The sequence below is a fragment of the Delphinapterus leucas genome, chromosome 16 (assembly GCF_059928025.1).
Source record: "Delphinapterus leucas isolate spDelLeu-1000000601 "Yukka" chromosome 16, BTC_Dleu_Yukka2, whole genome shotgun sequence".
In the NCBI taxonomy this organism is placed as follows: domain Eukaryota; kingdom Metazoa; phylum Chordata; class Mammalia; order Artiodactyla; family Monodontidae; genus Delphinapterus; species Delphinapterus leucas.
The window spans coordinates 28101728-28129037 of NC_143144.1; the positions used below are offsets into that span (position 1 = coordinate 28101728).

The 27310-nt window shown below is 41.2% G+C and overlaps 1 pseudogene; it reads left to right on the forward strand.

Moving 5' to 3' along the window:
• Positions 1-4229: 4229 nt before the first annotated feature.
• On the forward strand, positions 4230-6187 carry LOC149747242 (TIM double twin CX3C motif protein pseudogene; annotated as a pseudogene).
• The last annotated feature ends 21123 nt before the right edge of the window (positions 6188-27310 follow it).

Consider the following 27310-nt stretch of genomic DNA (forward strand, 5'->3'; position numbering starts at 1 on the left):
CTGGATCATATGGTAATTCTATTTTTAGTTTTCTGAGGAACCTCCATACTGTTTTCCATAGTGGCTGCACCAACTTACATTCCCACCAACAATGTAGGAGGGTTCCTTTTTCTCCACACCCTCTCTAGCATTTGTTATTTGTAGACATTTTAAGGATGGCCAATGTGAGGTGGTACCTCATTGTAGTTTTGAATTGCATTTCTCTAATAATTAGTGATGTTGAGCATCTTTTCATGTGCCTACTGGCCATCTATATGTATTCTTTGGAGAAATGTCTATTAAGGTCTTCTGCCCATTTTTCAATTGGGTTATTTGTTTTTTTTATTGTTGAGCTGTAGGAGCTCTTTGTATATTGTGGAAATTAAGCCCTTGTCTGTTGTATCATTTATAAATATTTTCCCCCATTTTGTAGGTTGTCTTTTCATAAAAAAAAAATAAAAATTTTTAACAAAAAATTTAAAAAATAAATAAAATTGGCAACTGCCTAGAAAACAAACTTAGGGGAAAGGAGTAGGGGAGGGATAAATTAGGAGCTTGGGATTAATAGCTATACGCCACGATATATAAAATAGATAAACAACAGGATCCTACTGTATAGCACAGGGAACTATATTCAATATCTTATAATAACCTATAATAGAAAAGAATCTGAAAAAGAAAAAATATATAGATATATATAAAACTGAATCATTTTGCTGTACAACAGAAACTAACACAACATTGTAAATCAACTATACTTCAATAAAAATTAATTAATTAAAATGGCCAGGGCTTCCCTGGTGGCTCAATGGTTAAGAATCCGCCTGCCAATGCAAGGGACACAGGTTCGAGCCCTGGCCCGAGAATATCCCACATGCCGTGGAGCAACTACTGAACACCACAACTACTGAGCCTGTGCTCTAGAACCCGCGAGCCACCACTACTGAAGCCTGTGCACCTAGAGCCCATGCTCTGCAACAAGAGAAGCCACAGCAATGAGCCCGTGCACAGCAATGAAGACCCAACGCAGCCAAAAATAAAATAAAATAAATAAATTTTTTTTAAAAATGGCCAATTGCGAATAAAGTCAATATTTGTTTACCTAAAAAAAGTATACTAAATTAAGATAATAGGGACTTCCCTGGTGGCACAGTGGTTAAGAATCTGCCTGCCAATGCAGGGAACAAGGGTTCGATCCCTGGTCCGGGAAGATCCCACATGCCTTAGAGCAACTAAGCCCATGTGCCACAACTACTGAGCCCATGTGCCACAACTACTGAAGCCCACACACCTACAGCCTATGCTCCTCAACAAGAGAAGCTACCGCAATGAGAAGCCCACACACCGCAACTAGAGAAAGCCCACACACAGCAATGAAGACCCAATGCAGCCAAAAAATAAACTTCTAAAAAAAGAAAAACAAAATTTTTAATTAATAAAATAAAATTACCAACTGCCACCCTATCTCCTTACCCTGCCTTAGTTTTTTTAATTGTACTTATCACTACCAGACATTACTCATTATCTACCTTCCCCATTAGAATGTAAGCTCCATAAGGCAAGGGCTTTGTTTATCTTATTTGCTACTGTATCTCCAGAGTCTAGTATACTATGTGGACACATAGTGGGCATGCCATAAATAACTTGCTGAATGAATAAATGATTAGGGTGTTAGGTGAAAAGAGCAGATTATAACAGTATTTTCAAAAATATTTCATTTTTATAAAATCAAGCAAAATGGAAAACAAAAGCTACTATACACACGCAGAGTCAATCCTCATTACATGGATTCCTCATATGCCAATTTTCCTACTCACTAAAATAATTTGTAACCTCAAAATCAATATTTGCAACACTTCTGTGATCACTCATGGACATGTGAATGCACAGAATGGTGAAAATTTTGAGTTGCCTGAGGTGCACATTCCCAACTAGGTCAAAGCCTGAAGGCAATACTCAGCCTTCTGTTTCAGCTCTCATACTACTAACTAGTGTCCTTTTAGCGGTTTATTTAGTACAACATTTTTCACATTTTTGTGCTTTTGGTTGGTGATTTCACTGTTTAAAATAACCCCCAAGTGTAGTACTGAAGTCTATTGTTTCTAAGTGCAAGAAAGCTGTGATGTGCCTTCTGGAGAAAATATGTGTGTTAGATAAGGTTCATTTAGGCATAAGTCACAGTGCTATTCACCATGAGTTCAATGTTAGTGAATCAATAATATATATTAAATAATGTGCCTTTAAAAAAAACACACATAAAACAAGGTTACATGTTGATTAGTCAACAAAAATGGGACCAGAGACTCATAGGAACCTAATCCTGTATTTCCCCTAGGAGCAATGATTCAGTATTCATTAATTCAGTGTTTGCTGTGATGCTATAGAACATATTAGCACAAATAATAAATCTGTGCGTATTTGTATATGTAAAATTAAATTAAAAGGTCAGAGAGATTATATACCATTATACCATGAGGTTAATATAGTTATTGTTAATATAATCTTTGGGTGGGAAGATTATAAAGTATTCTTATTTTTTCCTTATTTGTATTTTCTATTTTTCCTTTTACAATGAAAATATTTTTCGTTAGAAGAAAAAACTGAGTTGCTGCTAATATTTTAAAATAAGAATTATAGTAGTAAACATTCTATGGTAGCCAAAGGAATATAAAAACAGGAAAAGAGGGCTTCCCTGGTGGTGCAGTGGTTGACAGTCCGCCTGCCAATGAAGGGGACACGGGCTCGTGCCCCGGTCCGGGAGGATCCCACATGCCGCAGAGCGGCTGGGCCCGTGAGCCATGGCCGCTGAGCCTACATGTCCGGAGCCTGTGCTCCGCAACGGGAGAGGCCACAACAGTGAGAGGCCCACGTACCGCAAAAAAAAAAAAAAGCAGGAAAAGAACAGTGATTTTAAATAATTAAAGTGTAAATTTATAGCTCTCCTCTTAACTTTTTAACCTGGATCTTCTAAATGAAACCTCGTATGTGCAAATACACATGTAAGCCTATACACTTCTCCCTCATTAGTGATTAACAGACTACTCAAATACTAACAGTTTGAAACTCACTCATTTATAATTATAAAATTTTAGAGTAGAAATAATCTTTGGAGAACTTAAAGTTTCTAACCTAATGCAAGAAAATTTTTTGTAATCTTTTTTACAAGAGGTCACCCAGCCCCTAACAGACTATGTTCAAGAACAGAAATCACATCATCTTATAAGGCCATACATTTTAATTTCCACCCACTGCTCTTAGTTCAATCTCTGATCAAAAACAGAGGAGATCTACTATTTCCTCTTTACATATGCCTTTCAAATATATAAGACAAAACTCATGTGTTCCCTTAGTCACCCTTTCCAGGCTAAATACTCTAGTACAACCAAGACTCGGAGCAGTTCACAACTTTATTCATCCCCTCATGTAATCCCCACTCTTTTTTGAGTATGCACTGGATCTGCTGACTTGCTTCTAACAAAATATAGCAAACGTGATGGGATGTCATGTGCAACATTAGATTAGACTCTGGCTTCCATCTTCTTCACTGTCATGGAAGCCAGCTGCCATGTTGTATGGAGAGTCCCACAAGGCAAGGAATTGAAGGATGCCTCAGCCAACAAGCTAGAAAGGAACTAAGGTCCTCCGTCAATTAACCTGTGAGAAGCAGAATCATGCCACATGAGAGGCAGAACTTGGAAGCTGATCCTCCCCCAGTTGAGTCCTCAGATGAAATCAAAGCTCCTGTTAAAAACTTCTTTACAAGGACTTCCCTGGCGGTGCAGTGGTTAAGAATCCACCTGCCAATGCAGGGGACACAGGTTCAATCCCTGGTCCCGGAAGATCCCACATGCCACGGAGCAACTAAGCCCATGCACCACAACTACTAAGTCTGTGATCTAGAGGCCGCAAGCCACAACTACTGAAGCCCACACGCCTAGACCCCATGCTCTGCAACAAGAGAAGCCACCACAATGAGAAGCCGGCCCACCACAACAAAGAGTAGACCCCGCTCTCCGCAACTAGAGAAAGCCCGCACACAGCAATGAAGACCCAAAGCAGCCAAATAAATAAATAAATAACTTGATTACAGCCTATGAGAGACACACTCTGATTCCTAACTCACAGAAACACAGATAACAAATATTTGCTGCTTTAAGTTGCAAAATTTTGAGGTAATTTGTTATGCAGCAATAGATGAATAATACACTAGTAATTTCACTTCTCATCATAGCCTAGAAAAATTCTCACACATGTATCTTCCTTAATTAGAGGAAAACTGAAAATAAGTTAAATGTTCATCAAAGGGGAATGAATAAATACAATGTGATACAGTCTTAAGATTTAATGCTATGTATCATTTTAAAAATGGAATATACAAGGTAGATCTCTAAGGGGGAAAAAAAGGACTGATAACTTATCTACTGCATTTGTATGAACGGAGCAGAGTTTTAGGTCCTAGCTAAGAGTCTGGGAATGATTTAATAATGATTAGAACTTTAAAAACCAAGCAAATGAAAAAAGCAAGGCAATTATGCTTAGGAAAATGAAAAGTTGTATAAGAAAAGAATTATCTGGAAAGGGCGGGCCACAGTGACCCAGGAAGCAGCGAGGCAGTGGGCTCCTGAGCGGGAGTCCATGTGGGTGCCGGCCAGCAGGGAGCAGCGCCAGGTCGCCATGGCAGAGCTGCAGCAGCTCCTGGTGCAGGAGGCGGTAGGCTCTGTGGTGAAGAGTCTGGAGAGACAGAACATCTGGGAAAGATGCAGGGCCTCATGTCCCGCTGCAGCGCCGTCTGTTGTGAGGACAGCCAGGCGTCCATGCAGCAAGTGCACCAGTGCATTGCGTGCTGCCATGCACCTCGGCTCAAGCCCAGGCCCTGGTGACCAGCGAGTTGGAGAAGTTCCAGGATGGCCTGGCCCGGTGCACTATGCATTGCAACGACAAAGCCAAAGATTCAATAGATGCAGGGAGTAAAGAGCTTCAGGTGAAGCAGCAGCTGGAGAGTTGCGTGACCAAGTGTGTGGATGACCACATGAACCTCACCCCAACCATGACCAAGAAGATGAAGGAGTGTCTCTCGTCCATTGGGAAATAGATGTCTGCTATTGGCCATTGGGGCTGAAGGCAGGAATCTGTTTAAAAAGAGGAATGGGGATTTGAGTTTTCTAAGGAAAGTTTATGAATGAGGAAATTAAGGATGGCTGCAAGTTTAAGGCCTATGTCACTTGCCCCTGGACACTGGTTCCCTTGTGTTTGAATCCTAGAAAGTGAAAAAAATTGGTGCTAAAATTTGGGTCAGAGATAGCACAAGATAGCACAGGAGAGTTTTTGTGAGCCTGAATTTCATGTGGCAAGTGCTTATCCTGGCACAGATACTATGAGCTGTTTACCAGAAGGATCACTACAACATTTTCCACAAACTGGAAATAAAACAAAATCCATGAGGTCACTAATTTAGAAGGGGGCTTCTGGGGATCTGTTTTGCTTGGTTTTGTTTTATATACAAGGGCATGAAGTTACTTTAAGATGTAGAGTTGGGGGAGGTAGTTTGGATAAAAACTTTGAAAGGGTCCTTGCAGATATTCATTTCTGGCCGTCAAAATGTGGATGCGCATTTCTTAAAATTCTCACACATGACATCTTTCAGCCTGGAGACCCTGTAAAAATATAAGAAACGCTATCACACTGGTAGGGGAAGCAAACTTTCCCTCTAACTGGCAGCCATGATGAGCTCTGAGGCTGTCTGCAGCAGAGCCAGCCGAATCACAAGACAATCTTGCAGTGACACTCACCCTTGAAGGGAAATGGGATTTTGATTGTGCTATATGCTAGTATTCAGGAATGAACAGCGAAAGACGAATTGTTAGCTGCTTAATTAAGAGAGTTATGAAGTACTGGCTTTGGAAAAATCTGGTTTTCATAAAACAAAATAGAATGAAAGCCTAAACCCAGTATTGCTTACTTTGCCCCCTGTAATAACAAAGCTCTGTTGAAACAATCCCTTGGCAACATGAAGGTCAAAGGAGAAAAAGTAAGCAACTCAGGGGCAAGCTGTGACTCTTTTAGAGCAAAAAATGGGACACAGCCCCCCTGCCCCCGTTACCAAATACCACTTTTGCGACATGGGTTGTTCTTGCCCCAGTTCTGGCACCTTATCGTTTTATTAAGGACCTTGTTGTGTTTTTAGCAACTTATTACTTGATAATATAGCCTGTCTGTTTGCTGTTTCAAGACGGTGATATATTTTCCTAGTGGTTTGGTTTTAAAAATAAATAAGATGTAATTTTTCAAAACAAAACAAAACAAAAAAAGAATTATCATCATTGTACATGATGTAGCTCAGGTTCAATATTGGTATAATATAAATAATAAATAACGACTTTACCCCCCAAATCACATAACTATGGTGAAAATATACCGGAGAACACATATACGTATTTAAAAGCGCCAACACTTCATATTCTTTATATTGAACACTTTATATACATTTAACAGTTTTTAAAAGCAATTGATATGATTATATTATTAGAAATATTTAAGACACTTGATTATAGTTGCCTCTGTGGGGGGGATAACTGCTCTTTTTCCTTCTACACATATAAACTATTCACGTTTTAAAATTTATTTATTTTTATTTATTTTATTTTTGGCTGCGCTGGGTCTTCACTGCCACACGCAGGCTTTCTCCAGCTGCAGCGATGGGGGGTGGGCACTCCTCATTGCGGTGCGCGGGCTTCTCATTGCGGTGGCTTATCTTGCTGAGGAGCATGGGCTCTAGGCACGCCGGCTTCCGTAGTTGTGGCTCACGGGCTCTACAGCACTGGCTCAGTAGTTGTGGTGCACGGGCTTAGTTGCTCCGCGGAATGTGGGATCCTCCTGGACCAGGGCTCAAACCTGTGTCCCCTGCACTGGCAGGCGGATTCTTAACCACTGTGCCACCAGAGAAGCGCCACATTTTTAAAACTATGCACATGTATTACTTTGATAAAAATAAGATAAAGTTCCTTGTAGGGAGGTAGAGGGAAGGGGCTTTGGTTTTATCTCTGTTGTTTTATTTCTAAGAGAGAAAGAAAAATTATATAACAAATACCCATGTTTCCATTTTAAATTGCATATAAATTTAAATAAATGTTTAAAATTATTTTAAAATTTCTCAATACTCCCCTCCTCAAATCCCAACAATTTCCTACATAAATGGTTTTCAGACCATTTTTGGTCCAGTCTCCCTTCCTTAGAATGCTCTCAACTTTATCAGTGTCCATTTAAACCAATATGCAAAATGTATTTCCAACCTAGCACAAAAATATATTGGAACCAAAACTTTTATGACCTGGATAAACGTAATATAGCTGAAGGTGTTTTTAGCAGCCACATTGCACAGGCAGTTGCTGCTACATTTGTGATTAACCAAAATTCCCAGATATTTTTCACATGAACTGCTGCCCAACCAGCTCTTCCTCATCCTGTTATTGTGCATTTGAAGTTTTGAATTTAAATATTCAAGGACTTACTCCTGCTAAGTATAATTTCAGTTTGAGCCCATGATTTCACCCTATGGAAGTAATTTTTAAGGCTTTATTTATCATCTGTCAAATTAACTACTCCTGCATCTTTGCAATACCTACATCTCTGATTAACTTGTTTTAAAAATGTTTTAATGGGACTTCCCTGGTGGCGCAGTGGTTAAGGATCTGCCTGCCAATGCAGGGGACATGGGTTCGAGCCCTGGTTCGGGAAGGTCCCACGTGCTGCGGAGGAATTAAGCCCGTGCACCACAACTACTGAGCCCATGTGCCACAACTTCTGAATCCCATGTGCCTAGAGCTCCATGCTCCGCAACAAGAGAAGCCACCGCAACGAGAAGCCCGCTCACCGCAACTACAGAAAAGCCCACACGCAGCAATGAATACCCAACGCAGCCAAAAATAAATAAATAAATAAAAATAAAATTGTTTTACTCTATCCAAGGTCCAAAGAAAATCCACCAGAGGCTTTTCCTGGTGAAATCAAGAGTCTAAGTGGATACAATTATTCAATCTTCAACACATTCATTTAGTCAATCAACCAAACCATATTTTACTATATAACAGCTATAAATGTATCATGAAAGACTGGGAGAAAGAAAAGACAACCCTCAGAATGGGAGAAAATATTTGCAAACGAAGCAACTGACAAAGGATTAATCTCCAAAATATACAAGCAGCTCACGCAGCTCAATATTAAAAAAACAAACAACCCAATCCAAAAATGGGCAGAAGACCTAAATAGACATTTCTCCAAAGAAGATATACAGATTGCCAACAAACACATGAAAGGATGCTGAACATCACTAATCATTAGAGAAATGCAAATGAAAACTACAATGAGGGGCTTCCCTGGTGGCGCAGTAGTTGAGAGTCCGCCTGCCGATGCAGGGGACATGGGTTCATGCCCCGGTCCGGGAAGATCCCACATGCCGCGGAGTGGCTAGGCTCCGGGAAGATCCCACATGCCGCGGAGCGGCTAGGCTCGTGAGCCATGGCTGCTGAGCCTGCGCGTCCGGAGCCTGTGCTCCGCAACGGGAGAAACCACAACAGTGAGAGGCCCGCGTACAGCAAAAACAAAAAACAAAAACAAACAAACAAAAAAAAAACTACAATGAGGTGGACTTCCCTGGTGGCGCAGTGGTTAAGAATCCGTCTACCAATTCAGGGGACATGGGTTTGAGCCCCGGTCCAGGAAGATTTCACATGCCGTGGAGCAACTAAGACCATGCACCACAACTACTGAGCTTGTGCTCTAGAGCCCATGAGCCACAACTACTGAGCCTGCGTGCCATAACTACTGAAGCTCACGCGCCTAGAGCCCATGCTCCACAACAAGAGAAGACACCACAATGAAAAGCCCGCACACCGCAACGAAAGAGTAGTCCCCGCTCTCCGCAACTAGAGAAAGCCTGCACTCAGCAACGAAGACCCAACACGGACAAAAATAAATTAATTAAATTAATTTTTAAAAAAACAACTCTAATGAGGTATCACCGCACACAGGCCATCATCAAAAAATCTACAAACAATAAATGCTGGACAGGGTGTGGAGAAAAAAGAAACCTCTTGCATTGTTGGTGGGAACGTAAATTGATACAGTCACTATGGAGAACAGTATGGAACAGTTTTTTCCTTAAAAACTAAAAACAGAACTACCATATGACCCAGCAATCCCACTACTGGGCATATACCCTGAGAAAACCATAATTCAAAAAGAATCATGTACCACAATGTTCACTGCAGCACTATTTACAATAGCCAGGACATGGAAGCAACTTTAGTGTCCATGAACAGATGAATGGATAAAGAAGATGTGGCACATATATACAATGGAATATTACTCAGCCATAAAAAGAAACGAAATTGAGTTATTTGTAGTGAGGTGGACAGACCTAGAGTCTGTCATACAGAGTGAAGTAAGCCAGAAAGAAAAAAACAAATACCGTATGCTAATACGTATATATATGGAATCTAAAAAAAAAATGGTTCTGATGAACCTAGGGGCAGGACAGGAATAAAGACACAGACGTAGAGAATGTAATTGAGGACACGGGAGTGGGAGAGGGTAAGCTGGGACGAAGTGAGAGAGTGGCATGGACATATATACACTACCAAATGTAAAATAGATAGCTAGTGGGAAGCAGCTGCATAGCACAGGGAGCTCGGTGCTTTGTGACCACCTAGAGGGGTTGGATAGGGAGGGTGGGAGGGAGACGCAAGAGGGAGGGGATATGGAGATATATGTATACATATAGCTGATTCACTTTGTTATACAGCAAAAACTAACACAACATTGTAACACAATTATACTCCAATAAAGATGTTTAAATAAGTTGCATTAATTTAAACATTAAAAAACATTAATATCACGATGAAGAGTGGCCCCTGCTTGCCACAATTAGAGAAAGCCCTCCCACAGAAACTAAGACCCAACACAGCAAAAATAAATTAATTAATTAAAAAAACAAAAACAAAAAAACCCTGACAACTGGAGCCCTTGTACAATTCTAGGAGAATGTAATGGTACATCTACTTAAAAAAAAAAAAATGCAATAGACCAAAAGCCATTGAATTGTATACTTTAAATGGGTGAATTATATGGTATGTGAATTATATCTCAATAAAGCTGTTAAAAAAAGAAAGACTGGGGCTTCCCTGGTGGCGCAGTGGTCGAGAGTCTGCCTGCTAATGCAGGGGACATGGGTTCGAGCCCTGGTCTGGGAAGATCCCACATGCCACGGAGCAACTAGGCCCGTGAGCCACAACTACTGAGCCTGCGCGTCTGGAGCCTGTGCTCCGCGAAAAGAGAGGCCGCGATAGTGAGAGGCCCGCGCACCGCGATGAAGAGTGGCCCCCACTTGCCGCAACTAGAGAAAGCCCTTGCACAGAAAGGAAGACCCAACACAGCCAAAAATAAAAATAAATAAATTAATTAATTAAAGTACCCTTAATTTAAAAAAAAAGAAAGAAAGACTGGGAAACTGTGGGATTATGACTATAACAAGAACAATCTCTTGATCTATTAACCTTGTAATTCTAAATAGAAGTAATAGAATTTAAGAACAGAAATAGAAGAAATTTGTTATGATAAATCAGCCTATACTAAATCTTTTGGGTTAATACTCCATATCATCTGTTTGATCACTTATAATTTAATTTTTCTGTATTTAACATTAATTTTACAGGTCTGCACTTTTCCAACTACTTTCCTCTTTTTGGATATCAGGACATTTGTCTCTCTCTGGTTTTTATGATTTCTCAAAGATTAACAACAGTGACTCTGAGATCATCAGCCAGTTAATTCAGTACTCTGAAATTCAACTGAGCCTTAAAATTTAAATTCACTTTAAAATGATCATTCTTGCCATCTGGGCTAGTTTGTAGTTTACAATTTGCTATATACTTACTAGTTTGAAAACTATTGTCCTTGCTGCTAGTAATAATCTATAGAGTGCTTATTTTTTAAAGAACTTTAGAATTTCTCAAAAATCCTATAAATAGGTTAAATAGAAATTAATATACCATTATCCTATTTTACAATAGGGAAACCGAAGAACAGAGAAATTTAAATTATTTACCCAAGGTCAAAGAGCTACAATGAACCAAAATCTCCTATTGCAGCCTAGGGCTCTTTTCATAAGGTCATGTAGATCTCTAACACAAAACTACTTAAGACAGCACACAAAGCTTCTTGCTTAAAAACTGATTTTTCAGTTAGTGGTTGACAGGGGGTTAAGGAGTGGGTAGATGCAAAGGAAGTGGGTATAGCTGTAAAAGGGTAATATGATGTATCCTGTGGTGATGAAAATATTCTGTACCCTCACTGTATCAATGTCAATATGCTGGTTGTGATTTGGCACTACAGTTTTACAAGATATTACCACTGGATGAAACTGGGTAAAGAGTATATCAGACCTCTATTTCTGTGTGAATTTTGAGAAGTATCTCAAAAGAAAAAAGTTTACTAAAAAAAATTAATAATTGATATTTCTTTTTTAAGCCAACTTAATTTTAAAGAAGCTTACTTAAAGTGAATAGTTTAGGTAAATTAAAACAAAAAACAAAATACAATCATGCATAGGGCTCTGAAAGCCAGCACAGGGGACTTAAAAAGCGGCTAAGTCCATTAACTAAAGCTTTAAAAAAGCCATAGAGATCCCTGGAAATTAAAAAGGAACCCCCAGGATTTTTGTTTCCCAAAGAAGCAAAATAAAACAAGACAGTATAGGAAATAAACTATTAAGTCACCTCAAAACGAATCACTAGAATAAAGTTAAAACCACCAAAGCTTTCCTCAACCATCGACACACTTTACTGCAAACCTCAACTTAGAGAAAAAAATGAATGTGCACATGTGTCACCTTCAACTTGATATTCACAACCACACATTTCAAAAGAGTCCCAAAATTGCTTCTGTTTATTTGCTACTCACAAAGTGCCTGAAGCTTCAACCATTTCCTGCTTCTCCCAGCTGCAGGACTTGCAATTAGGAAAACATTCACTCAGCATCTAGAGCAGGTCTGGTTAGAAGGATGAGCTCATCCCTTCAGATGTGCACCTGATCCTCAGGAAGTTGCTCCTCCTCCAGCCAGCAGGTCTTTGTATGTTTAAAGTGACACCCACAACCTGTGTAACCACTTGGCCAGAGCCAGAACAAGTCCTTCTCTATACATGCCTACTGCCACGGAATCATTTCCTCCTCTGGCCACCTCACATAGACACAAAATTCAGGCGGCAGCATAGCAGTAGCAGCTGCTGCTGCTCCCAGTATGGCCTCACTAGAGAAGGATTTCATTTTCAGCTTATAATGGAGGTCAGGTTCTTCACTTCTACCCTGTGAACAGCACACTATTTGTTTCAACAGGTCCTTGCCCAGAGTCAGACGTGACGAATCACCCTCTTCAGAACTTACAACTCATTTTCTTAAACCAGGAATGTAATACTTCTCCATTCTCTTATTCTGCTTGTCTTGTCTACAAGTCTCAATTAACAGAGGCAGCTAAATGCACTATATGCATTTACAGCTAAATGCTCCAAACCCAAGTTTGCCCCTCAGTTTCACTACTTCTAAGAAAACATTTACTCTGCCATAGCTGTCCATTTATTGGTAAAACACATAATAATACTAACTCAAAAGATATGTAGAATTCACTTCAAAGTGATGTAATATTGGTACTTTAATTATCTTCAATCAAAAGTACCTGGGTACTGGGCTTCCCTGGTGGTGCAGTGGTTAAGAATCCGCCTGCCAATGCAGGGGACATGGATTCAAGCCCTGGTCCGGGAAGATCCCACACGCCGCGGACCAACTGAGCCCGTGTTCTGCAACAAGAGAAGCCACTGCAATGAGAAGCCCGCGCACCGCAACAAAGACAAGCCCCCACTCACCGCAACTAGAGAAAGCCCGTTCACAGCAACAAAGACCCAACGCAGCCTAAAGTAAATAATAAAATATATATATATATTTTTTTTGCAGTACACAGGCCTCTCACTGTTGTGGCCTCTCCCGTTGCGGAGCACAGGCTCTGGACGCGCAGGCTCGGCAGCCATGGCTCACAGGCCCAGCTGCTCCACGGCATGTGGGATCTTCCCGGACCGGAGCACAAACTCGTGTCCCCTGCATCGGCAGGCGGACTCTCAACCACTGTGCCACCAGGGAAGCCCTAAAATAAATTTTTTTTAAAAAAGTACCTGGGTACCAAATAGTCATTCAACAAATATTTCTGTGCACCTATTATATAAAACTGTCTGACGGTGCTGAACTGGGCTTTCAACTTAAAAAAAAAAATCTAATAAATAGCCCTTCCCATCTCAGCCTTCCACAGGACCTTTGCAGTATTTTTACCTCTGTCATGGTAAGCTTCTAATACACTAACAGGCTGAGTTAGGAATATAAACTAGTCGGAATAACATCAAATTCATTAGTGGTTACCTTTGAGAGATGGCAAGGGACTTGTGATCAAGAAGGAGAAAACAAGGAGCCTTCAACTTATTTAGTAATATTTAATTTGCTGGATAGTAGACACAAGGTTCCTTATTGTATTATTCTTCTTAAATGTCTTAAATAATAAATAATAAAAATTTTTAAACAGAGAACTTCTGAGCATCAAAAGACACAGTCAACAGAGTGAAAAGACAACCCACAGAATGGGAGAAAATATTTGCAAATCATTTATCTGATATGGAGTTAATATCTAGAATATATAAAGAACTCCTACAAGTTAACAACAAGTGATTGAAAAGTGCACAAAGGACAATAGACATTTCTCCAAAGAAGATATACAGATGGCCAATAAGCATATGAAAAGATGCTCAACATCACGAGTCTTTAGGGAAATGCAAATCAAAACCAAAATGAAAATTGAAAACACCCATTAGGATGGATACTATCAAAAAAAAAACAAAACAGAAAATAGCAGCTGTGAATGAGGATGTGAAGAAACTGGAACTCCTAGTGGGAATGTAAAATGGTACAGCCACCATAGAAAATGGTAAGGCAATTCCTCAAAAAAATTAAAGACAGAATTATCATACGATCCAGCAATTCCACTTATGGGTATATATCCAAAAGAACTGAGAGGACTGGCCAAGATGGTGAAGTAGGAAGATCCTGAACTCACCTCCTCCCACGGGCACACCAAAATAACAACTATTTACAGAGGAAATACTGATGAGAAAAACTGGAAGACCAAGAGAAAAGATCTTCTACAACTAAAGAAATAAAGAAGGAACCACAAAAAGTTGGGTAGGAGGGGTGGTGACATGGTATAGTCAAAACCCATATCCCCAGGTAGGCAAACCACAGGTGGGAGGACAACTACAGTTGAAGAGGTTCTTCTCAAGGAACAAGGAGTCCAAGGCCCACAACCAGCTCTCCAGGCCTGGGTCTTGCACCAGGACAACAAGCCCCACATTTGGCTTTGAAGGCCAGTGGGGCTTACTTTCAGGAGAGGCAGAGGGCTGTGGGAAATAGAGACTCCACTTTCAAAGGGTACACACAAAATCTCGCACACTCCAGGACTCAGCACAGAAGCAGTAATTTGAAAAGAGCCTGGGTCAGAACCCCCTGCTGATCTTGGAGAGCCTCCTGGAGAGGCAGGAGACAACTGGAGCTCATCCTGGGGACAAAGACACTGGCAGCAGCCATTTTGGGGAGCTCATTCTACCATGCGGACATTGCTACTGGCAAGCGCCAATTTGGAATCCACCCTTTAGTTTATTAATGCCGAGACCCAGCCCCACCTACCAGCCTCTCAGCACCAGTACTGGGACACTTCAGTCCAGCCGCTAGCCAAGCAGGAACACAGCCCCACCTACCAGTAGACTGGCCAGAGACACTGGGACACAGCCTCACCCACCAGTGGGCCAGCACTAGCCTCAGGACCAGCCTCTCCCACCAGTGGGCAGGCACCAGCAGAGGAATCCAATACCAGTAGGCTGATACCACCTTCAAGATACCCAGGACCCCACAGTCAACCATATCAGGAACCTGCCCACCCCCACGCCCCTGGGCCGTGGCCCTACCCACTAGCAATCTGACAACAGCTCTGCGACACCTTGGACCCTTCAGCTGGCTGCCTCAGGATCCAGCCCCACTCACCAGTGGGCCAATACCAGCTTGGGACACCCCAGACCCCACAGCCAGCTCTGTCAGGAACTAGCCCTACCCACAGGCAGGCCAACACTAGATCCAGGACCCCCAGCCCCACAACCACCCACCCTGGAACATGGCTCTGCCCATCAGTGTGCCAGCACTAGCCCCAGGACCCCTGGAGCCCCAGAGCCAGCCTCCTCATGACCTGGCCCCATACACCAGCAGCCAGTAGCCTCTGCACAAGTCAGGACATGGCAACCAACCAGAGAGGGGGCCAGCCACACCTACCAGACCACCCATAGTAGTCAACCCACCACAACAGAAGGACCCACGCACATAGCTCTGGTGACCAGAGGGAAGTGCACTACTGGGATGCATAGGATGTCTCCTACAAAAGGCCACTTCTCCAAGATCAGGAAACATAACCAATCTACCAAATATATAGAAATAAAAACAGCAAATTAGGCAAAATGAGGTGACAGAAGAATATGTTCCAAATGAAGGGACAAGATAAATCTCCAGAAGAACTAAGTGAGTGAAGATAAGCAATCTACCCAATAAAGAGTTCAAGGTAATGATTGTAAAAATGTTCAAAGAAAAAAAAAATGTTCAAAGAACTCAGGAGAAGATTGGATGAAAAGAGTCAGAAGTTAGAAGTTTTTAACAAAGAGTTAGAGAATATAAAGAAGAACCAAATGGAGTTGAAGAATACAATAAATAAAATAAAAAATACACTAGAAGGAATCAACAGTAGATTAGATGATACAGAGGGATGGATCAGCAAGCTGGAAGACAGAGTAGTGAAAATCACTGAAGCTGAACAGAAAAAAAGAAAAAGAAATGAGGACAGCTTAAAAGACCTCTCAGACAACATCAAGCATTCTAACATTCACACTGAAGGGGTCCCAGAAGGAAAGGAGAAAGAAAAGGACAGAGAACATATTTCGAGATATAATACCTGAAAACTTCCCTAACCTGGAAAAGAAAACAGACATCCAGGTCCAGGGAGCACAGAGAGTCTCAAGAGGATCAATCCAAAGAGGACAACACACAGACACATTGTAATCAAAATGGCAAAAATTAAAGATAAAGACAGAATATTAAAAGCAGCAATGTAAAAGCAACAAGTTACAGATGAACTCCCATAAGGCTATCAGCTGTCTTTTCAGCAGAAACTCTGCAGGCTAGAGGGAGTGGCACAATATATTTAAAGTGATGAAAAGGAAAAACCTACAACCAAGAATACTCTACCTTTCAAGGCTTTCATTCAGATTTGATAGAGAAATCTAAAGTTTACAGACAAGAAAAAGCTAGCTAAAAGAGTTCAGCACCACCAAACCAACTTTACAGAAATGTTCAGCGGACTTCTCTAAGTAAAAAAAAAAAAAGTCCACAACTAGAAATATAAAAACTACAAAAAGAAAAATCTCATTGGTAAAGGTAGTAAACCAACCACATGTAAAGCTAGTAGAAGAGTTAAAAGACAAAAGTACTAAAATCATCTGTATTCACAATAAGTAGTTAAGGGATACACACAGATGTAGCATATGATGTCAAAACCAGCAAACATGGGTGGGGAGTCGGGGGGGGAGTAAAAATGCAGGGCTGTCAAAATGCATCTGAATTTAAGAGATCAGTAACTTAAAATAATCACATACATATAGATATATAGCTATATATAAACGTCATGGTAGGGACTTCCCTGGTGGCACAGTGGTTAAGAATCCGCCTGCCAATGCAGGGGGCACAGGTTCGAGCCCTGCTCTGGGAGGATCCCACATGCCGCAGAGCAACCAAGCCCGTGTGCCACAACTACTGAGCCTGCGCTCCACAAGCCACAACGACTGAGCCCCTGTGCCACAACTACTGAAGCCCACATGCCCAGAGCCCGTGCTCCACAACAAGAGAAGCCACCGAAATGAAAAGCCTGCGCACCACAATGAAGAGTAGCCTCCACCTGCTGCAACTAGAGAAAGCCTACGCGCAGCAACAAAGACCCAATGCAGAAAAATAAAATAAATAAATAAAAAATTTTTAAAGATATTAAAAAATAAATAAACCCCATGGTAACCACAAGCCAAAAATCTATAATAAAACCACACACAAAAAAAGAGAAAGGAATCCAAACAGAACACTAGTCATCAAATTACAATGCAAAAGATCAAAAGAAGAATGATTACACTTATATGTGGGATCTAAAAAACAAAACAAATGAGTGAACAAAACAAAACAGAATTATAGATACAGAGAACAAATAAGTGGTTTCCAGAGGGAATGGTGGCTGGGGGGAGAAAAGAAATAGGTGAAGGAAATTAAGAGGTACACACTTCCAGTTGCAAAATAAATGAGTATGGGTATGAAATGTACAGTCTGGGGAATATATTCAATATCTATGTAATATCTTTGGTGACATATCATAACTAGACTTAGCATGGTGATCATTTTGAAATATATAGAAATATCGAATCGCTATGCTGTGTAACAGGAACTAACATAGTGTTGTAGGTCAATTGTACTTCAAAAACAAACAAACAAACTCATAGAAAAAGAGATCAAATTTGTGGTTACCAAGGTGGGGAGGGGGAGGAGGAAGAACTGGATGAATGCAATCAAAAGGTACAAACTTCCAGCTATAAGATAAATAAGTACTAGGGATGTAATGTACAACATGATAAATATAATGAACACTGCTGTATGTTATATATGAAAGTTGTTAAGAGAGTAAATCCTAGGAGTTCTCATCACAAGGAAAAAATTTTTTTCCATTTCTTTAATTTTGTATCTACATGAGATAATGGATGTTCACTAAACTTACTGTGATAATAATTTCATGATGTATTTAAATCAAATCACTATGCTGTACAACTTAAACTTATACAGTGCTGTATGTCAATTATATCTCAATACGACTGGGGAAAAAAAAAGAACTGAAAGCAGGTTCATAGCAGCATTATCCACAATAGCCAAAAGATGGAAGAAATGCAAGTGAACGGGTAAGCAAAATGTAACATACACATACAATGGAATATTATTCAGCCTTAAAAAGGAAGGAAATTCTGACACATGCTACAACATATATGAACCTTATGCTAAGTGAAATAAGCCATGCACAAAAGGACAAATACTCTATGATTCCATCTATATTAAGTACTTAGAAGAGTCAAATTCAGAAACAGAAAATAGAATTGTGGTTGCCAAGCACTACAGGGAGGGAGGAATGGGGAGTTGTTTAATGGGTGTTGAGTTTCAATTTTGCAAGATGAGAAGAGTTCTGGAGATTGGTTGCACAACAATGTGAATATGTTTAATACACTGAATTGTACACTTATAAAAGGTTAAGGTGGTAAATTCTACATTGTGTATTTTACCACAGTTTAAAAAAAAGAGAGAGAACTAATCAAAATAGGTCTAAACCTGCTAAATATAAATTACTGAGTGAGAAATATTTTAAATCCTAGTTCAAACAGTCTGCTGTTTTTCTCTTCTTTCAAAAATCAATTCAAGCTTGGGACTGCCCTGCTGGTCCAGTGGTTGGGACTGTGCACTTCCACTACAGGGGGCACAGGCTTGATCCCTGGTGGGGGAACTAAGATCCCACATGCTGTGTGGCTGAAGAAAAAAACAAAAATCAATTCAAGCTTTATTGGTGATATTTGTTGAAAAAAACTGATGTGCCATAGGCAATAAATGAATTTATTGCTCTGATCAATTTCATAAAACTGAAGAATCTAATATATTGGGGGTAGCTAATGTACACCTATAGAAGGAAGTCGAAAGTACAAACAAACCTCACTTTATTGTGCTTCACTTTTTCATTATTATTATATTTGTTATGGTGGTCTGTGATCAGTGATCTTTGATGTTACTATTGTAATTATTTGGGGGCACCACAAACCATGCCCATATAACACGGCAAATTTGATAAATGTTGCTTTCTTCTTACCACTCCACCAACCAGCTGTCCCCCCTTCTCTTTCCCTCTTCAAGGGCTTCCCTATTCTCTGAGACACAACAATATTGAAATTAGGCCAATTAATAACCCTACACTGGCCTCTAAGTGTTCAAGTGAAAGGAAGAGTCACATGTCTCTCACTTTAAATCAGAAGCTAGAAATGATTAAGCTTAGTGAGGAAGGCATGTCAAGAGCCGAGATAAGCCAAAAGCTATGCCTTATGCATGAAACAGTTAGCCAAGTGGTGAATGCAAAGGAAAAGTTCTTGAAAGAAATTAAAAGTGCTACTCCAGTGAACACACAAATGATAAGAAAGTGAAACAGCCTTACTGCTGATATGGAGAAAGTTTAAGTGGTCTGGGTAGAAGATCAAACCAGCCACAACATTCTCTTAAGCCAAAGCCTGCTCCAGAGCAAGGCCCAAACTCTACTCAATTCTATGAAGGCTAAGAGGAGTGGGGAAGCTGCAGAAGAAAAGTTTGAAGCTACCAGAGGTTGGTTCATGAGGTTTAAGGAAAGAAGTCATTTCCATAACATAAAAGTGCAAGGTGAAGTAGCAAGTGCTGATGTAGAAGTTGCAGCAAGTTATCCAGAAGATGTGGCTAAGACAATTAATAAACGTGGCTACACTAAACAACAGATTTTCAATGTAGACAAAATAGCCTTCTATTAGAAGAAAATGACATCTAGGACTTTCATAGCTAGAGAGAAGTCAAAGTTTGGCTTCAAATCTTCAAAGGACAGGCTGACTCTCTTGTTAGGGGCTAATGCTATTACCAAACCAAACTCAGGTCCACTTGTCCAATAGGCAGGAAAGCCAATCTACTGACACTAAGTTGTGGTGAAGGAAAGTACAGCATTTATTGCAGGGTGCCAAGCAAGGCAAACAGGTAACTCATGCTCAAAAGACCTGAATTCCCTGATGGCTTTCAGGCAAGGGTTTTTAAAGGCAACATTAGGGGTGAGGGTTGCAGGGTGCCAAGATCAGCTCATGGACTTTCTTCTGGTTGGTTGAAGATGAGATAACAGAATGACATTTTGGAAATTTTAATCATCAACTTTCTGGTTCTAACCAGTCTGGGGTCTAGCACTTGTGGTCAGCATGCAGTCACCTCCACCTGGGTGGTGGTTTTATTTTCTGCAGAACAACTCAAAGATATGCATCAGATTGTTATGTATATCACTTGAGGAGGAACTAGGAGTCCTGTGATTCTGTTTTTATTTATTTATTTATTTATTTATGGCTAAGTTGGGTCTTTGTTGCTGCATGGGCTTTCTCTAGTTGTGGTGAGCAGGGTCTGCTCTTTGCTGAGGTGCGCGGGCTTCTCATTGCAGTGGCTTCTCTTGCTGTGGAGCACGGACTCTAGGCATGCAGGCTTCAGTAGTTGTGGCTCGTGCGCTCTAGAGCACTGGCTCCGTAGCTGTGGCACATGGGTTTAGTTGCTCCATGGCATGTGGGATCTTCCTGGACCAGGGCTCGAACCCGTGTCCCCTGCATTGGCAGGCGGATTCTTAACCACTGCGCCACCAGCAAAGCCCGTGATTCTGTTTTATAGCTGAACTATTGTTTAAGCTATCATTACTTTTCTTGCTTGACTGCTTTTCCTTTGTTTCTGCATTCCCTCACTTCTCTAATTACTAACTGCTTGAGTCTGCTCTGTGGAACTCAAGGAAGGCCTAGCAGACTAAAACGTTTCTCTACAAACAAGAAACAGGGGACACAGAGGGGCTTTTGTACCCAGGAAGGCCCCACAAGGTCCTGCTCGGTTTCAATGCAACTGGTGACTTTGATAGGGATAGGATAGGATAGTTATACAGGTAGTCGTAGAAGTCCCAGTATGGGATTATAGATAGAGAGGGAAACCTAGGAAACTTTGGGAGACCACTGTAAGTTAATGATCGCTCAAGAAAGCTATCGGAATGTCGTGTAACACGGCAGCCTTGCTTAACTATAAAGTGATAAATAAAAGCAGGAGATATGTCCCAGGTCATTAGGTGAAAGAAAAATGTTACCACCCTTCTACTGATTTGAATAAGTGCAATGACAGTCCTAGTTTGACCCATAGGGTCAGACACTGTCCTGCCCAATACGAAGGAGGAGCTAGTGATGTAAGCCTGAGGTCTACTTGAAGAAGGCTGTCTTTTCCCCTCCCCTACTCTCCTTTTATTGTAAAATTGTAGCCCACTTAATCCTTGGGGCAGAGCCTCCTTGCCTGACCACTTGCATCTCTCACAAGCGTCCTTTATTAATAAATCTACTTCTTGCCTATTACTTTGCCTCTCATTGAATTCCTTCTGCACTGAGACACAAAGAACCTGAGCCTCAGTAAGTCCAGACACCAGGTGAGAGATTCTAATTAAAGGACCGTGAGTTCAAGTCCCAATCAGTGTTTTGGCCAGGTTCAAGTCCCGGACTCATGGGTTCAAGTCCCAATCTGGGTTTAGGCTGGGTTCAAGTCCCAGCACATGGGTTCAAGTCCCAATCTGAGGTGCACAGTTTCAAGTTTAGGTTAAAACCAATGCTCATTTACCATTTTGAAAATCCTAGAGCCCTTAAGAATTATGCTAAGTCAGGACTTCCCTGGTGGTCCAGTGGTCAAGACTCTGTGCTCCCAATGCAGGGGGCCCGGGTTTGATCCCTGGTTGGGGAACTGGATCCCACACGCCACAACTAAAGAGCCTGCGTGCTGCAACAAAGATCCCACATGTTGCAACTAAGACCCGGCACAGCCAAATTAATAAATAAATATTTAAAAAAAAAGAATTATGCTAAGTCTACTCTGCAAACGGAACAACAAAGCCTGGATGACAGCACATCTGTTTACAACACGGTTTACTGAATATTTTAAGTCCACTGTTGAGATAAGAAAAAAAGATTCCTCTCAAAATATTGCTGTTCACTGACAATGTACCTGGTCACCCAAGAGTCCTGATGGAGATGTACAACCAGATTAATGTTGTTTTCATGCTTGCTAACACAGCATCCATTCTGCAGCTCATGGATCAAGGAGTAATACTGACTTTCAGGTCTTATTGAAATAGAAGGTAAGGGGGCAGGGAACAACCTCTAAAAGAATGACATAGGGACTGCCCTGGCAGTCTAGTGGTCAAGACTCCACGCTTCCAATGCAGGGGGTGTGGATTCGATCCCTGGTCAGGGCACTATATCCCACATGCCACAGGGCGCGGCCAAAAAAAAAAAAGGACATAGCCCTTGACGATATGACATAAACTGGTTAGAATCAACTACGTCCAAGACAGCAGAAGATTCGACTGCCAGTGCACCTTGAGCCTCATTATATGCTCACTATAATACACTAGCATCTAAGTGCCACACCTACAGTGTCATTGGTGCCATGAGTTTGGAGGCTAACCATAAAAAGGTCAAAAAGTGGGCAGTGGTCCAATTCCTGGAACTCTCCACCCCTTCCCCAAAATAGTTGGAATAATCCTCCCACTCGTTAGCCTATGAAATTATTCAGCCCATAAAAACTAACCACCCCATATTTCAGGGCCTCTTGCCTTCTGAGATGGCCCACACTCTGTCTGTGGAGTGTGTTTCTCCCAAAACCATTCTCGCCTTTTGAGATGGAGCACATTCTGTCTATGGAATGTGTATCTCTAAATAAATCCACTCCTTATCTATCACTTTGTCTCTCACGGAATTCTTTCTGTGATGAGACATAAAGAACCTGAGCTTCGGGGCTTCCCTGGTGGCGCAGTGGTTGAGAATCTGCCTGCCAATGCAGCGGACAAGGGTTTGATCCCTGGTCCGGGAAGATCCCACATGCCACAGAGCAACTAAGCCCGTGTGCCACAACTACTGACCCTGTGCTCTAGAGCCCGTGAGCCACAACTACTGAGCCCACGTGCTGCAACTACTGAAGCCCACGTGCCTAGAGCCCGTGCTCCACAACGAGAGTAGCCACTGCAATGAGAAGCCCGCGCACTGCAACGAAGAGTAGCCCCTGCTTGCCTCAACTAGAGAAAGCCCACGCACAGCAACGAAGACCCAACACAACCAAAAATAAATAAATAAAAATAATAAATAAATTTATTAAAAAAAAAAGAAAAAGAACCTGAGCTTCATTAAGTCCTGAGACCAAGTGTGTGATCACAATTAAAAGACAGTGGGTTCAAGTTCCTATCTGGGTGTGCAGCTTCATTATTATTTAAGAAATACATTTTGTAAGGCTATAGCTGCAATAGATAGTAATTCCTCTGATGGATCTGGGCAAAGTCAATTGAAAACCTTCTGGAAAGGACTCATCATTCTAGATGCCGTTAAGAATATTTGTGGGTAAATCCCTGGCGGTCCAGTGGTTAGGACTCGGCGTTTTCACTGCTGCGGCCCCGGGCTCAATCCCTGGTCAGGGAACTAAGATCCTGCAGCCCTCGGAGCGTGGAAAAAAAAAAAGTACATTTTTTAGACATAATGCTATTGCACACTTAGTAGACTACAGTATAAATATAATTTTTATATGCAATGGGATATAAAAATTCAGGTGAGTCACTTTATTGCAGTATTCTCTTTATTGTGGTGGTCTGGAACAAAACCTGCAATATCTCCAATGTATGCCTATAAATATCACCACTAAGGTTTGCTGAAAAAACAAAGACTTAACCTAAAGTACACAGTCCCCAAATACTAAAATGAGAGCTTAGAAATAAAATAATTATTCTTCTTCATATTCTATACAAAGTTTGAAATCTGCATTAAAGTGTATTAGCCCCATTCCTGAGGCTTACTTAGAAAGGGTGGAAGTAAGGAAACTACAATTAAAAAACTAAGAAACAATCCTTCAGAGGAAGTATGTGCTTCATAGGTTATTGTAAAGATTAAATGGATTACTATAGGTAAAGTGTTGAGCATAGTGGCTGGCACATTATATTGCTCAACAAAAGTTATTCAAACTTTCTCCATTTCCTCATGTCCCTATTTTTTCCCCTTAAACCAACATAATCAAAATTAGTTTGACTGTTTTTTGTTGTTGTTTTTGTTGTTGTTGTTGTTTTTGGCGGTACGCGGGCCTCTCACTGTTGGGCCTCTCCCGCTGCGGAGCACAGGCTCCGGATGCGCAGGCTCAGCGGCCATGGCTCACGGGCCCAGCCGCTCCGCGGCATGTGGGATCTTCCCGGACCGGGGCACGAACCCGCGTCCCCTACATCGGCAGGCGGACTCTCAACCACTGCGCCACCAGGGAAGACGAGTTTGACTGTTTTTAACACAAACATGAACAGTATTTGAAATAACTTTCTGCGGTTCACAAAGTGATTTTACAATCACTATCATTAAATACAGTTCAATGAAGAAAAAAAGGAAAGAAAACTAAAATTTGAGTGCCTACAACATGATAGCTACTGCACTGAGAATTAACATTTATTATTTCACTTAATTTGTTCAAGTAGGTTATTATTATACTAATTTCACAGATAAGAGAGCTAAGGTTCAGAAATATTTCGTAATTTGACCAACTTTGCACAGTAGTATTAAATTGAAGGGCTGAGATTTGAATTCTGTCTGGCTCCAAAGTTCATACCCTTATCACTAAAAACTATCTTAAGCCCTGTGAGAGAGTTTTTTATTCTCTTGTTCAATTACTCATTCATTCACTCCCTCACTCAATCAAACAATTCAATGGTGCCAGGCACACTGTTCTAAACTAGCGATACGAAAATTAGTAAAACAGCATCTGCCCTCATAGCCTAGAGGGTGTATGTGTCTGAGGGAGGAATGGATGAACACAAATCAACCAGAAAACAATTAAGAAAGAGTTCAGTAACAGTAATATAAGCAGAATGCTGTTGAAACATGGAGGGTAAATATTAGCTTGGGAGAATCTGGAGAAGCACTGCAGAAGAAATATGATTTCACCTGAAATTTTTAAAATATGTGCTTATAACTTGATAAAAAAGCATCTACACAAAAACATACAGGGGCCTTCCCTGGTGGTCCAGTGGTTAAGAATCCACCTTCCAATGCAGGGGACACAGGTTTAATCCCTGGTTGGGGAACGAACATCCCACATGCCACAAGGCAACTAAGCCCACAAGCCGCAACTACTGAGCCCGCACACTCTGGAGCCTGCATGCCACAACTAGAGAAGCCCGTGCACTGCAACAAAGAAGAACCCACGAACCAAAACAAAAGACCCAGCACAGCCAAAAAACAAAAACAAAAACCTACAGTTAACATCACACTTAAAGGTGAAATACTAAATACTTTCCCCCTAAGGTTGGGAACAAAGCAAGGATGTCTGCTCTCACTACTCTTAATCAACATAATATTAGAAGTTCTAGGCACTGTAATAGGCAAGAAAGAGAAATAAAAGGCATACAGATTGGAAAGGGAGAAATAAAACTCTATTTGCAAATGACATGATGTCTACATAGTAAATCCCAAGGAATCTACAAAAACACTCCTAGAAGTAATAACAAGGCCACAGGATATAAGATTAACACCAAAAAAATCAATTGCATTTCTTTTTTTTTGGCTGCGCTGGGTCTTCGCTGCGGGGCGTGGGCTTCTCTAGTTGTGCTGCCTGGGCTTAGTTACCCCACAGCATGTAGGATCTTAGTTCCCCGACCAGGTATCAAACCCACATTCCCTGCATTGGAAGGCGGGTTCTTAACCACTGGACCACCAGGGAAGTTCCAGTTGCATTTCTATATACAGCTGACCCTTGAACAACACAGGGGTCAGGGTGCAGAACCCCCTGAGCAAGAGGAAAATCCACTTATAACTTTACAGTCATCCTCCAGTATGGGCGGTTCCATAACCTCGGATTCAACCAACAGAGGATTATGTAGCACTATAGTATGCATTTATTTTTACAAATCCATTTATAAGTGTACCTGCATAGTTCGAACCTGTACTGTTGGAGGGTCAACTGTACTAACAACAGACGTGCAGAAAACAAAATAAAAAACACATTACCATTTACAATCACTGTAAAAAAAACTAAATACTTAAGTATATACACTTTCCAAAAACATGTACAGGGTCTGTATGCTAAAAGTTTGATGAAAGAAATCAAAGATGACATAAATAAACAGGCTTGTTCATTGATTGGAAGACTCAACGTGATAAAAATGTCAATTCTCCCCAAGTTAATCTATAAGTTTAATGCAATCCCTATAAAAACCCCAGAAAGGCCTTCTTTAGACCTAAACAAGCTTATTCTAAAATTTACATGGAGGTCTTCCCTGGTGGCACAGTGGTTAAGAATCCGCCTGCCAATGCAGAGGACATGGCTTCGAGCCCTGGTCCAGGAAGATCCCACATGCTGTGGAGCAACTAAGCCCGTGCACCACAACTACTGAGCCTGCGCTCTAAAGCCCGCGAGCCACAACTACTGAGCCCGTGCTCCGCAACAAGAGAAGCCACCGCAATGAGAAGCCTGAACACTGCAACGAAGAGTAGCCCCGCTCGCTGCAACTAGAGAAAGCCTGTGCACAGCAACGAAGACCCAACGCAGCCAAAAATTAATTAATTATTTTTTAAAAAACGCACAAATTTTTTATCTTACACTTCTGAGGTTAAAAGTCCAACACACTCTCACTGGGCTAAAATCATGGTGGTAGTAAGGCTACTGTTCTCTTCTGGTTCTATTTCAGAATCTTTCCTTGACTTTTCCAGATGCTTAAGGGATGCCTGCATGCCTCTGCTTATGGTCTTCTTTCCTCCATATTCAAAACCAGCAACAGAGATTGAGTCCTTCTCACATAGCATCTCTTCTGCCTCCCTCTTCCACTTTTAACAATCCTTTTAATTACATTGAACCCATCTGGATAATACAGGATAATCTCCTTATTTTAAAATCAGCTGATTAGCAACCTTAATTCCTTTTTGCCATGAGGGAAAATACAGGTTCTGAGGATAAGGACACAGATATATTCGAGAGGGCTATTATTCTGCTTACCACAACTAATTTAACCAAAAAAAAAATAAAAAAGTGGGCTTCGCTGGTGGCGCAGTGGTAGAGAGTCCGCCTGCCGATGCAGGGGACACGGGTTCGTGCCCCGGTCCGGGAAGATCCCACATGCCGCGGAGCGGCTGGGCCCGTGAGCCATGGCCGCTGAGCCTGCGCGTCCGGAGCCTGTGCTCCGCAACGGGAGAGGCCACAACAGTGAGAGGCCCGTGTACTGCAAAAAAAAAAAAAAAAAAGTGCTCTGAAGAACAAGAATCAGGAGTGGATAAGGAAGAGTAGAGAAGAAAGATGTTTTTCCTTATAAGCCTTAAAGTATCATTTCACTTTTAAA